Source organism: Sciurus carolinensis, chromosome 18, assembly GCF_902686445.1.
Source record: "Sciurus carolinensis chromosome 18, mSciCar1.2, whole genome shotgun sequence".
NCBI lineage: Eukaryota > Metazoa > Chordata > Mammalia > Rodentia > Sciuridae > Sciurus > Sciurus carolinensis.
Genome location: NC_062230.1, coordinates 21031886 through 21045191, shown reverse-complemented (window position 1 = coordinate 21045191; position 13306 = coordinate 21031886). Strand labels below are relative to the sequence as shown.

General features: G+C 49.9%; 1 protein-coding gene across 3 annotated transcripts in view; it reads right to left on the bottom strand.

The window, feature by feature from the left end:
* The window catches only part of Gsg1l (GSG1 like), a 193967-nt gene that overhangs the window by 98270 nt on the left and 82391 nt on the right, over positions 1 to 13306 (bottom strand). The window contains exon 1 of one of the 3 annotated variants that reach the window (XM_047533805.1): positions 4566 to 4681. The exons of the other annotated variants lie outside the window; for them this stretch is intronic. The gene's annotated coding sequence lies outside the window, so the exon portion shown is untranslated. Of the gene's footprint in view, positions 1 to 4565; positions 4682 to 13306 lie in introns of those variants that run through there. 3 annotated transcript variants of the gene reach the window in all.

Here is a 13306-nt window from a genome sequence, read left to right as displayed (position 1 = left end):
CCAAAGCCACATGGGTGCCAGTTGCTGAGCTGCCGTCTCTACCAGTGTTCCTGGAAGGCTCTGGGAACCCACCTGACCCCACGGATGAAAACCTTTTCATATCCCTGACATACTGTCAACACTCTGCCCTCAGGGTGTCCCTGGTCAAAATGGCAAAGGGGGAGACTTCACCAGAAATCCAAGGTACATGGCATGCTACATGCTGGAAAGATCACTTACAAACAGTATCATGGGATCTATTTTTTCAGGTGTACCCAGAGCAAGTGTACTATCGTAACTAAGGGCACAAACTCTAGAACCTGTGTTGGAATCTTGTCCCCACCCTGTCCTTACTCTGTGACTTTGATCAAGTTACCTAACTCTCTGGACCTCATTCTCCTCAAAGTAAAATAAGAATAATAATAGTACTTACTCATATGGTTTGTGAAGGTTAATTCATCTTAATATTTATAAATGGAATAATTATAAAGTGCTAAAATGATATGAGAAAAATATGTATGGAAATATATGTAAAATGTATATAGACATAAACATGATATGTAATATAGAATATTATTTAGTATTATTATTATATATAATACACTTATTGAACCATATAGTAAATAGCATGTACATTAAGTATACTCTGCTGTTCTTTATAGAATGTGCATATTTAAAATAACATACATGTATGCACGAGTGTGTGTACTAACTTACTATCCTTACACAGCTGCCATCTGAATATTTTTAATTGCCATGCATTTTTACAGCATACTACCTACAGCTTTGCATCGAGTTTTTGACCTAAATAATACCATAAACCTTGTTTCCTATGACCGTGCAACCTTTGAGCTTCTTTTTGTGGCTGCATAATATGCCAAGAAGGGCCAGACCTGAATTGACTTAGTCATCGTCCTTGAATTTGCTAGGGTGCTTCAGGCTGCAAGTAACAGGAAGCTCTGAAACAATCAGGGGTTTTCTCATCTCACGTAAAAGAAACCGTGGAAGGACAGTATCTCTGGGTTGATTAATTTAGCAGCTCGGCGATATCATCACGGATAAGGACTGTCCATATTTGTGCTCTGCAACCTGAGGGTGATGGATGTGGTTTGTCCTGAATGTTGACCGTTTTGTTCCTTCTCCGCCTGCAGCAATCCAGGCTGAGGTGGGAGGACAGGGAGCTCTTTCTTCTGCTCCTTCTAAGAGAAAGCAAAGCTTCTCGCAGCTTCCAGCAGAAATGGCCACACGCCTACTTCTAAACCAACCCCCAGGAGGGGACAGGACAGCCCTGTTGATTTAGACCAATCAGGATTCACTCCAGGAGACTGGGGGTCACATTCCCCAAGAGTGGAAAGCTGAAGGAAAACAAATTCCTTTTCTAAGAAGGAAAGCCGGGTAGACAGAGCGGAAGACAGCTAACAGCATCTGTCTTGTTCCTGGTTTGGATATTTCACTTCATTCAACTTGGTGGAGCAATTAATTCTGAGTGAAGGAATTAAAATTCTTAAATGCATTTGACTTGGGCTTTCTAGAATGTGTAAGTGTCAACAGCAGGAGGGGCCGGCATTTCAGACCAAGCTCCAGCACGAGCAGAGGCAGTGAGGCAGTAAATTGAGGGGCATTTCCCTGGGAAGCTGGAGTGGCAGGTGCTGGAAATAAGGAAGGGTGGAAGGTGAGCTAGGCCGAGGCCAAACTGGAGGAAGGAACCAAATGCTGGACCCAGAAATCTGTGGGCCACCAGAAGTCACTGAAGATTGTAAAGGGAAAAAGAGACACAGAAAAGCTGAGCTTTGGGGAGAGAAAGTACTGGCCGTGGCTTCAGAACACACAGCTCAGGAGAGGTGGCGAGGGAGACCCGTAGGAACACACAGTCATCTTCCATGGTGAGGCCACGGCAGTTGACAGAGGAGCAGAGAGAGTCCCCTGATGCAAGGACCCATGAGAGCCTGAATTATAGGACAGAAGTGGAAGGTCAGGGGGTGACGAGGCGACTGATGGCACTGTGGACCAAGCCAGCCAAGGGGAGAAGACAGAGGATCTGTCCTGCCAGGGGCATGCATGGTGCCCTAGATTTCCAGACAGGTGTGTGTGCACTTCAGAGGGAGAGCAGAGTAGCCCAGCAGGGGTCAAACAGAAATGCCATCAGGCCAGCATGGGGGGAGAGGATGAGCTGGATGAAGTGACGTGTGTGCCCAGCTTGGAAGGTGTGCTCTGGGACAATGTGCACTAGCTGAGGTGCGGCTAGCAGGATTTCAAAAGGCAGTCCTCACGAATGTAAGTCAGGGATCGGGTGACAAGGCCTTATCTAGTGCCAGTGGCCCACCTTTTCCAGGGAAAGGCACTGGACATTAGGTGCTGAGCATGAGAAGCCATTGCTGAAGCCCATGACTGCCTAACCATGAGCCAGTCTAGGCCCAGCCCTGGCTCTATACAATGAAGGAGGCGTTGACGGATTCCCTCTTTCATCCATTCACGTCTCCATGGACATCTCCCCGCTGTGCGCAGGGCACCGAGCTAGGAACGGAGCTATGATCCGGGTAGTGATGATCTCTCGCCCTGCAGAGCTCATGGTCAGGCAGTGGGAGACGCAGGCAGGTGCGAGACAGCCTAGAAAATGCTTGACAAGGAATCCAGGGGAGAAGGGACTAGCTGGACAACATGGCATTGGGGTGTGTGAGTGAAGGGCCACCTATGTGTCCCCCCGATGAAGCACCCTCTGGGACGAGGCATTTAATCACACCCCGTGGAGTTACCCCAGCCACCTGGGAGGGGAGTCTCGGTACGATCTCTGCTTTTCAGAAGAGGACACGGCAGCTCAGAGCATTTAGGAACATGCTCAGAGTTTGAGGCCAGAGCCAAGCTCTCGATGGTGGATGGGGCTGCCTCCCTGGTCCTTCCCTTCCTCCATCTCTGCCCACCTGGATTCCTGCCTCCCAAGGGGCTCCCTCTAGTCTGCTCTCCATACCTCCACCACAATGACCTGCTCGGCTGTGTCTCCCCTGCTGGACACCATGGGAGCAGGGCCCTGACCCCCAGGGCCTCCCACCGTCCCACGAAAGTGAGCATCCAGCAAACACGCCCCCAGCAAATGCAGACAACCCAGACACGCCAGCCCGGTTTTTCCACTCACTGTCATGAGATGGGGATTCCTACCCACTTGACAGATGGGGAAACAGAGGCTGGGGGAGAGAGAGAGGCAAGGCCCAGAGCATGGATCCCAGCCTTTGTCCCTCAGAGTCCAGGACTCACCTTGCAGAATTTGCTCCCTACCCAAATGGATATCGTAAAAAGAAAAAAAGAAAAAAAAGCCCACCACACCTGCAGATACATCTCTGCCAGAGGGAGCCTGTCTTATGTTTGATTTAGTCCTTCCCTGTCTCTCTGATGGGCCGAGAGCCCAGCTCTGAGGAAAACAAGAATCCTCGGGAGGGGACAGAAAACAAAGCCACGGCTGTCTCGCGCCAGGAAGAGGCCACTAATTGGATTCCACTCAGCCCACTGCCAGCCTCCCCGCTGTGGCTGGGTCAGAGGGTCGCCACGCAGGCCTGGTCCTCGACCAGCCCTGGGGCAGGGAGTTTAACCTGGGCGGCTTTGATGTGGGTCAGAAGCTGCACTCTGCTGAGCAACGTCCCGTTCTCCCTCCCTGGAGCCAGGCTCCAGCCACAGCAGTTTATTACACGCCAGAGAACGGCCATGGGGCTAGGAGTCTGGCTGTGGCGTTCTGTCCCTCTTCACCTTCCTCCTGACAAACCTAGGGCAACCCTTTCCTAGCCACAGAATAATAACACGTTGCTCAGGAAGGGCCGGAGACCGGGAGAGCCGGGTTCTCGTACATCCGAGAGTGTTATATGTCATCCACACAGTCCCTCCCCGTGTCGACTCTGCCCAGTTGGGGCCCAGGCGCTGTGTTGTCTAAAATTTCCCCCAGGTGGTTCTAATGTGTAGCCAGGTCCAACAGCCGCTGTGTTTGGGGGTAGGAGGCTCCTGCAGGTGAGAGGATGGGTTCAGAGTCTGAGGACAGGGGGGCACCCCCTGGGGATTCCCCCACACTCTATCCCTGTGCTTCGGAACCGGCCTCACCCATAGCCCCAAGAGAGGTCGCAAGACCCAGGCTTGGCCAGAGTTTCAAACGTCCCCGATGACAGTGATTGATCCAGGAAGGGCATGGAACCCAAGTCAGCCTGGTGAGCATCGGCCTCGGGGCTTCTGTGAGTTCTGCCAAGGAAGAAAAGCTCTTTGTCTCCTGGGATTGCTATGTATGGACTCTGCAGAAGTGCTCTGCCATGTCCTGGAGACAGTCTGCCTGAGATCAGAGCCATAGGAGGAAAACCACAGAGCCTATAGCCAATTCCAGTGACAGTCTGAGTCCTGGATCCAGCCTTGCCTGAAGTTTGATTATCAGTTCCTTGAACCGTACATTCACTTTTTCCCTTCCCACTATCTGAGTTGTGTTTCTGTTACATGTGGTTTTAAACATCTTGACAGACACAATTATTATATGTCTGGCCAGGTGGGCTGAGGGCCAGAATTCACTGGATCTTCCACACTGGTAGATGATCTTATAAGCCCTAAGATCATCATGATACCTGAGAATTTGTTGTGTAGGGGATGCTGAGCCCATAGTAGGTCCTCAATATTCTTTTCTTGATTTGCAGGGCAACTGGAGAAAGGCACCAGGGCCAGGGGAGTCTTAGTTAGCCTTCTCTCCAGCTCACTCCTACCAAAGCAAACACAGTGGGCCTTCCAAATCTATAGGTTCAAACAAATGAAAAGAGAAAATATGTTTTTTAAATCGTGTCTGTACTAAGGTCCAGAGTTTTTTGTTGTTGTTATTTCTGAAACAGTACAGCCTAACAATTTACATAGCATTTACACTGCATTTGGTATTTTAAGTAATCTAGAGATGATTTAAAGTATACATCAGGTTGTGCATAAGTTATATGCAAATACTGCAAATATGCGAGTGTAGGGGACTTGAGCCTCCATGGAGACTGGTGTCCAAGGGGTCCTGGAATCCATCCCCCACAGGTGCCAAGAGACAACCATAATTTAGCATCTGCTTCTTTTTTTGGATTCTTTGTGGTGCCAATCAAAGGGACCACAAGTTTCCCATCTGAGGGCTTCTAATGAAGGTTAAATAATTAATGTCTAGGACAAAGCAGGCCAGCTTGGACTTCTTCCCGGCTCAGATCTCCTGCCTGGGTTCAAGGCTTCCTGCAATGCCCGCGAGCCTGTGTCCAATGGCTGGCTCGCATCGCTGCCTCCAGCAGGGGCTGCCCAGCCTTCCTCCTTGCGGGGGCGCAATGCACAGAACAAGAAGGCACTGTCTCCAAACTCAGAGAGCCAACCTGAGGAGCATGTGAGGAGACGCTCAGGGTGCTGCTAACCAGAGATGCAAATGAGGGGACAGGAGCACCTGAGACGGCCAGGTAATGCCCAGCATTGGTCCAGATGTGGGGACCTCAGCCTGTGCTGCCATTAATTTTGTAAATTAAGCCAAGTCATGAGCTGTGTAACAATGTGTCAGTCAGCTCCGGGCTGCAGAGAAGAGGTGGTCCCAGTAATGCTTTGCTCAGAATGTGTCTCCATGGGCACGGGACAGACCCCATGACCACACACCCCAAAGGTGTTCTCATGCAGCTCCTAAGAGTGTTCTTTGAAGCACCATTTGGGGTGACAGGGACTTGGAAACCACCTCCAATGTTCACTGCTAAAAGATGAGCCAGAAGCGTGTAGGGACGAAACCCCCAGCATCTGGCAGGGACTGGGCTGGGCATAGACACAGCCATGTGGGTCCGTCTCAGACGCAGGGGCTGCATGGAGAACGTAAGCAACGGAATTCGATCTGCAGCGCACCCCGAGATCAAGTGCACTTCTGTGCAGAGAGCATCCACACCCCTCCCTCTTGGGGCAGAATAGACAGTTATGCGTCCGTTAACAATGGGCCCAGACGAACATGCCACCAGGCAAGGTCACCGCCAGAGTGTGCTCACTGGAGAGACGCAGTCAATACAACGTCCACGAAGCTGCAGCCGGCGTCATGCGACAGACTATTTACAGTAAACTTTTTTATAAGTAGGAGTACACCCTAAAATAATGATAAGAGGCAGAGTACAGCAAACACATAATGAAGTTACTTACTATCATTTCCTGTATCGTGTACTGCATGCAGTTGTACGTGCTATGATTTTAGGTAGGTTTGTTTACATCAATGTCACCACAAACGTGAATGACTTGGGCCTGGGGTTGTGGCTCAGGGGTAGGGCGCTTGCCTAGCACATGTGAGGCACTGGATTCCACCCTCAACACCACAGAGAAATAAATAAATAAAATAAAGTTTAAAAAAGGTGCTTAAAAAAAAAAAAAACATATAATGACATGTTGTCCCAGGACTTTACAATGACTATGATGTCACCAGGAGACAGGAATTTTTCAGCTGCGGTGTGATCCTATGTATGCAGCCGATCATCAGCCAAGACGTCAGCGTGTGGCACATGACCCTACTGCCCCGTCCTGCTAACTTGGGTCCTGACTATGTGTCGGGTGGGATACTGGCAGAAGTGACTCTGTACCACCTCCGTCAAGGCTTGCGAGTCATCGCAGATTGCTGCTCACTGCTCCTTCAGTTTCTCCCACTGTCACGAGAATATTCTCGGGGGAGATGCCAGTCCAGGAGGCCAGGAGTATGAGGGTGAGTGGACCTGAACCAAACCACGGCCTGGACCCCGCTCCCTCCTCCACCAGCCCGTTTTCAGCAGTCACCGCCCCCACCCACGACTCAGGAGCAAGAAGGCTCCTGCTTGGTTTTGCAAGCTGCTCACTGAGTCTGGGATGATTTGTCACGTAGCCCGACTGCAGAAATCGCTGACTAATACACACACTATTTATCCACATTTAAAATACTTGCAAACAGCAACCTATCTGTGGGGCCAGGTGAGATAATGGGGGAGAGAACAACTGGTGGGTCAGTCAACTGGAGTCTGCAGGGACCACGAGGGCCTGACCTTGACAGGAGCCCACACTCCTCCTCTGAGCCCTGGTCTTATCCAGAACAAGTCCACAAGGGCCAGGCCCTAGAAATAGTACCAGGGAGGTACACAGTTGGTACTCAATAAATACTTGATGAGCAACACTTAAGATAAACTGTTGGAAGCTTTACCCTCAGAACCCCAGAACCTCACTTCTGGAAGGACATTTGGCACTGTCTTGTCAGAATGCCCCAAGGGGCCTCTGTCACCCTCGCTGTGAGGGTGAAGGGTGCTGAGTTGAACTAAAGGCCATCCCCTCTGCCATCTCAACCAGAGTATTTGTCAGCCTCAGTTCTAAAGGAACACTAATGAGGACTCCACAGGAAAGACATGAAACACTAGACAAGGTGGCTCAGGTCCAGCTCCCCAGACAGCGGTCACCTTCCCCTGAAAGGGCCACTCCCCACGACTCTACCTCCTGCTCACTGCCACACAGGTCTCTGGGGACAGAGGGACACCAGGTGCAGGATGGGAGTGAGTATGGAGTTCTTTTCCAAGGAAAAGGAAGGCGCAGAAGAGAGGGGAGTTGGGAGAACCCGGAGCAGAAGGGTGCCACCACAGGGCCCTGGGTTTGAACCCTGCCTCCATCACCGCGTAGCTGTGTGAGTGTGAGTCACGTACTTGGCCTCTCTGAGTCTCTGTTCTCCCAGCTGCCAAATGGGAGCAAAAATAGCACCTGTGTTAGGACGCATGAGAGGATGGGCCGGTCCACGCACAACGCCTGGCCCAGAGTGCAGGCTCCTAACGTGAAGCTCAGACATTTGCTGAGCGCCTCCTGGGTGCCAAGCATCGCAGCGGGCTTTGGTACTGAACGAGGCAGGCAGGACAGTGCCCCCGTGGAGTTCAAGAACCAGGCAGAAAACAAGTAAATGCGTAAAACAAGATCACTCCAGAGGCCTGCAGATGGGATGAAGCAGAATGATCCAAGAGGGGCGACTATCTTAGGATGTTCGGAGATTTCTCTGACGTGAAGATAGTGAGGTGACCGGAAGCTAGGAAGAGCCTGCTGGGGGTGATGCTGCAGGAAGAGCCCTGCTCCGTCCACAACAGCATCCGCCTGCCCTGGAATGGCCATGAGAAGGCCCTGCCTGCTAGGCTGGTCACACCCTGAGGTGGGGGATCTCAGAGTCCCCAGGAGAGTCCTTACTCTACTTTTATTTCCCACAGCAAACGTTGCCTATGACACAGGGCCTGACTCCAGCCTCTGTCTACCCTCCGATTGTGGAATATTTAGTCAAAATCTTCACTGAGCACCAGGCTCTCGGCTCCACAAAAGAAGCAGACCATCCAGGACGTGTCCCACCCTCCCCCAGATGTCACCCCTCCCTCTGCCTGGGGGCAGCTTTCAGAGTTCAATCATGCCACCTCAAAGTCCACTTTTGTCCCCTGGGTGGCTTCCAGACCGTGGCTCAAATTTCTTGATGTGCCTTTTGAGACTGTTGCAATCCAGACCTGCTGACCCCTGGGGTCTGGCTCCTCTGTGTCTAACGTAACCAAGAGCTGCTGTGGACCTAACTGGCTACGCCCCCTCAGCCTCCTGGAATTTGCACATGCAGTTCCCTTGACCTGAATGCTTTTCCCTACCCTGACCCTCAGCGGGCAAGACAACCCTGGGGTGACCCCTGTCCCACCCTGAGCACAAGCACAGTCAAGTCCTGCTCTGACAACTGCTTCAGAATCTAGCAAACACGGAAATGGGGCACTCCCTCTCTCCTGATCCAAGCAGCCATGCCAATCACTGCCTCCCTGGCCACACCCCCTGCTCTGCATGGTCCTGCCCCCGGCCTCAGCTTATTGGACCTGAGTTGCTCCCAGCTCCACCTAGACCAATCAGATGCTTTCTCCCCATATTAGAAAATGGGACCTAGAGCTTTGGTTAACTATCTGTTAGGAGGCCCCTGCTGAGCTGAAGGGTGACATAGATGACTGCCAGCTATGGTGGTCAGGTGGGGCTTGTAGAAGGAATGATGATGCAGCAGGTGTGCCAAGGCGTTGGGGTCAGAGACCAACAGGGGTCCCCTTCTCACTTTCTGAGTCTGCTCCTCAGACCCCTCTCACCTGGGCCTTGGGACAGTCCCCTGGGTCCCCTCATAGCCTCCTGGTAGCTGAGCTAGTTTGAGCAGATTCTGGGTCTTGTCAAGTCCTCTCCTCTAAAACCCCCACCAACTTCCTATCCATCTGCAGTGCCAAGGACTTCAGAAGGACTTCAGGACACAGCCAGGTCTGCTTCACTCAGAATGGCCAAGAGATGAACAATCCCTGCCTGTTGATGCCCTGTCATCCAAGGAGACAGTCCCCTGGAAGGGCAGAGGGTCATATGGTATAGCCACTGGCTTCCCAAGCGTCAAATTTCTAGACTCCACCAAGGTCTCCACCGAGGGAAGGGTCCCTTGACACCTTATTGGAGTCTTAGAAGGAAAAGAAGCAGATGCCCTCACAGAGGAAGAGATTTCAAAAGACTGCGCAGGCAGATGTCAAGAGAACATGAGAGCCGAAGCCATCATGCTCCTGTCGGGCGGGCATGCACCTGCCACCAGGGGCTGAGCCTGAGCCGGCGAAGACTGCTGAGGAGAGCGAGAAAGGGCTCTTCCGTCATGGTGAGGACAGAAATAACAAGGTGAGGATGAATGAGCTGCTCAGATCCGAAAGTATGGTGTCAAGAGTGTGACAGGAAGTGAGCAGATCTCCCCCGTCCTCCATTGTTTCTGACTTTTCTGGCAAGAGAGAGGATAATTTAAACTGAAAAGGGCAGAGTGAGCACTGACAGGGCGAAACCGAAGTCCAAATGAAAGCCGAGGTCTGCGCCTCCCATTTGTTCCAGCTGCCGGCAGGGACACACACAGACCCGCCTGGGGACCCTCCGCGGGGATCAGTGTGCAGCGGGGACCTCCAGGGGGAACTGGTAAGAAACCAAGCACCTGAGCACAGGTACATTTCAAATTCCAATGTGTAATAAAGCATTCCAAAAGAGGAATGGAGACTCTGCAAACTAACTCTGCTGGGGGATTCTGGGTTAACCGTCGGCGGAGACAAGCTGAGAGGAACCGAGGTTTCCCACACCCTCCTTGAACTTCTTATCCTTCCCCACCTGCAATCCTGGCCGCAGGGGAGGATGGCACCATGTGAAGCAGCGAGACAGTTCTCAGGCCATGAGAGCAGGACTTTTGAGTTGCAAGAGTCTGAGCTTTTAAGTTCAAAAGCCCCAATTTTTACTGTGTATAATATATTTAGAAGAGATGAAGGTCAGAGTGACCTCTCCTCTCCTGACTCCCAGCCCCACACATGACATAACTGGTCTGGGGCGGGGGGGAAGATGGGGAATTTGGGATATGACAGATTTCCATGCATCACCAAAAATTCATTTCCTTTTCCTCATGGGGCAATGGAAGTACATTTCCCAGTGTCCCTTGTGGTTGGGTGCAGTCATATAACTCAGTTCTGGCCAATCCAATGAGCCATGTCCAGTCCTGGCCTGTAGGGAACTTGCACACCACCCTCCTCTTGCTCTCTTTCTGCACCACTGGCTGAATGGAGGAGATCCCAAAGCCCAGAAAGGGACAAAGCCACCAAAGGGAAGGAGGTTGGGTCTGTGAATGAATGCATGGCAGGACGAGCATATGATGTTGATGTGAGCAGAAGGGGAGCTTGCTTGTTACAGCAGCCAGTAGAACTAATACAAGGAAAGCAGAGACGATGGAGGGATGGTGGAAATGGGCTGCTGTACTATCCCTCCAACACACACACACACACACACACACACACACATACACACTGTAAAGGAACAACATATTCGGGAAATCTCAAAGCAGAGTGAACCACCCCATCTTCCAAGGAGAGACAAAGGAGAATGGTAAGATTCAAGAGTTACCCTGCCCCCAGCACAGTGCAGGACCAAATGAGTTTGCAGCAGGTTTCCAGACAAATGGGCCTGGATGGCCTTAGAATGTTTCTTCATGAGGCCAAAAGTGGTGTGAATATGGCTGGAGAATCAGTAGAACAAATGAGTCTTAAGGACAGATCACGAAGGACTCAGTAGGACCTGCATGGATCAACTCTATATCCCTAGTGAATGGCACATGGTGAATCAATAAGGGTAGATGGACGGATGGATGGGTGGGTGGGTGGATGGATATATTGAATGATGTGTGGAGGGGAACATCAATGGATGTGTGTGTGAGTAGATGAGTGGATGGATGAATGGATGGATAGATGGATGGTGGATGGTTGGATGTGTATATGTGTGGCTGGGTGGCTGGGTGGGTAGGTGGATGGGTATATGGATGGATGGATGGATGGGTGGGAGAATGGGGGGTGGGCAAATGTGTGGATGAATGGATGAACCCATTCTGGATATGCTCCTGTCCTTGCTTGTCTGTGTATCAGACACTATTATAAGTACTGGAAAGACAGCAGTGGACAAAGCAAGCATAAATTCTTCCTCTGGTGGCAACTATAGGCTCATACTTGTATTAACAGCTAAGCCTCACTACCCCCCTGATGGGTAGATGCTATTGTTATTCCCATTTTACAGACAAGTAAACTGAGGTCCAATAAGATTTAAATAACTTTTACTAAATCATATAGTTGGAAAGTAGAGGTGGTAGAATTTGAGCCCAAGCTGCCTGCTTCCAAAGCCTTATGCACTTAGCTACTAGTACATATTTTGATTGAATAAGTTCGACAAAAAAAAAAAAAAAAAATCCAGTCAATCAATCAATGAGATGTCGAGTCCTCTTTGCTGCACCTGGCACATTTAGCCCACGGGTCTTGCAAGGCCACAGCTGGCTGGAGCTGCATCACAACCTCAGGTGGGGATGCCCATTCCTGCTGGAGCACCAGTATTTACTGACCACCTACTACACATGTGGCTCAGATTAGGCTCTTCCACCCGCTTCCCTCATCTAAGTTTTCTGCTTGCATCCCGTAGGTGTTTAATTTGTGCCCTGGGAAGAAGCCCGTGGACATCTACCAAGTGTCAAATTAATGAGAGAAAGAAACCTTGGACCTGGAAGGAGTCAGTGGAAAACATGTGTTTGGAGCCAAGGCTGGTCCCACATGGGGTATGGGGCAGGACATACAGCAGGGGCCCCACGGAGCTCCCCGGGGAAGCAGGAAGAAACAGTGAGGGGAGGAGCCAGCAGGATCCTCCAATACCTCCTCCCAGGCAGACATGCATTAAGATATTAGTAAAAGTACTGGTGTTAATGAACTTGGGGTAGGGAAAGATGTCTCAAATAGGACAGAAAAAGTGCCAATCCTAAAGAAAAGGGGATAAATTTAGTCACTTTAAAATTAAGAACTTCTCTGGTTGCGTACCTTATGCCATATAAAAAATTAACTCAAAATTGATCAAAGACCTAAACATAAGAACTAAAATATAAAACTCTTAGAGGAAAAGCTTCATGACATTGGATTTGGCGATGATTTCTTGGGTATGAAGCCAAAAGCATAGGCAACAAAAGAAAAAAATAGATGAACTACCTCAAATTAAAATGTGTGCATGAAGGGGCAACCCATGGAATGGAAGAAATATTTGCAAATCAGATATCTGATAAGGGGTTAATATCCAGAACATATAAATAACTCCTCCTATAACCCAGCAACAGCAATGACCAAAGAACCAATCAGATTGAAAAATGGACAGAGGACTTGAACAGACGTTTCTCTGAATAAGATACCCAAGTGGCCAATAAACACATGAAAAGATGCTCAGCATCGTGAAGTATTAGGGAAATGAAAATCACAACCACAAAGAGATCCTGCATCACACCAGTTAGGATGGCTACAAGAAAGAATGGAAGAGAGGGAGGGAGAGAAGGAAGAAAGAAAGGAAAGAAGGAAAGAAAGAAATAATAATTGCTGGCCAGGATCTGCAGAAATTGGAACAATTCTTCATTGCTGGTGGAAATGTAAGATAGTACAACCACTTTGGAAAACAACACGATGGTCCCTCAAATGACCAAACATAGAATTAGTATATGATCCAGCAATTCCAGTTCTGGGTATTTACCATAAAAAAATGGAAATCAGGGACTCAAATAAATATGTATAACCCATGATCACAGCCTTATTGTCAATAGCCTACAGATGGAAACAACCTAAATGTTCCTCAGTGGATCTAAGGGTAAACAAAATGTGGTCTATGTATACAAGAGAATACTATTTAGTCTTAAGAAGGAAGATGTACCATAGTGCACGCCTGTAATCTCAGTCACTTAGGAGACTGAAGCAGGAGGATCACAAGTTCAAAGCCAGCCTCAGCAACTCAGCGAGGCCCTAAGCAACTCAGCGAGACCCTG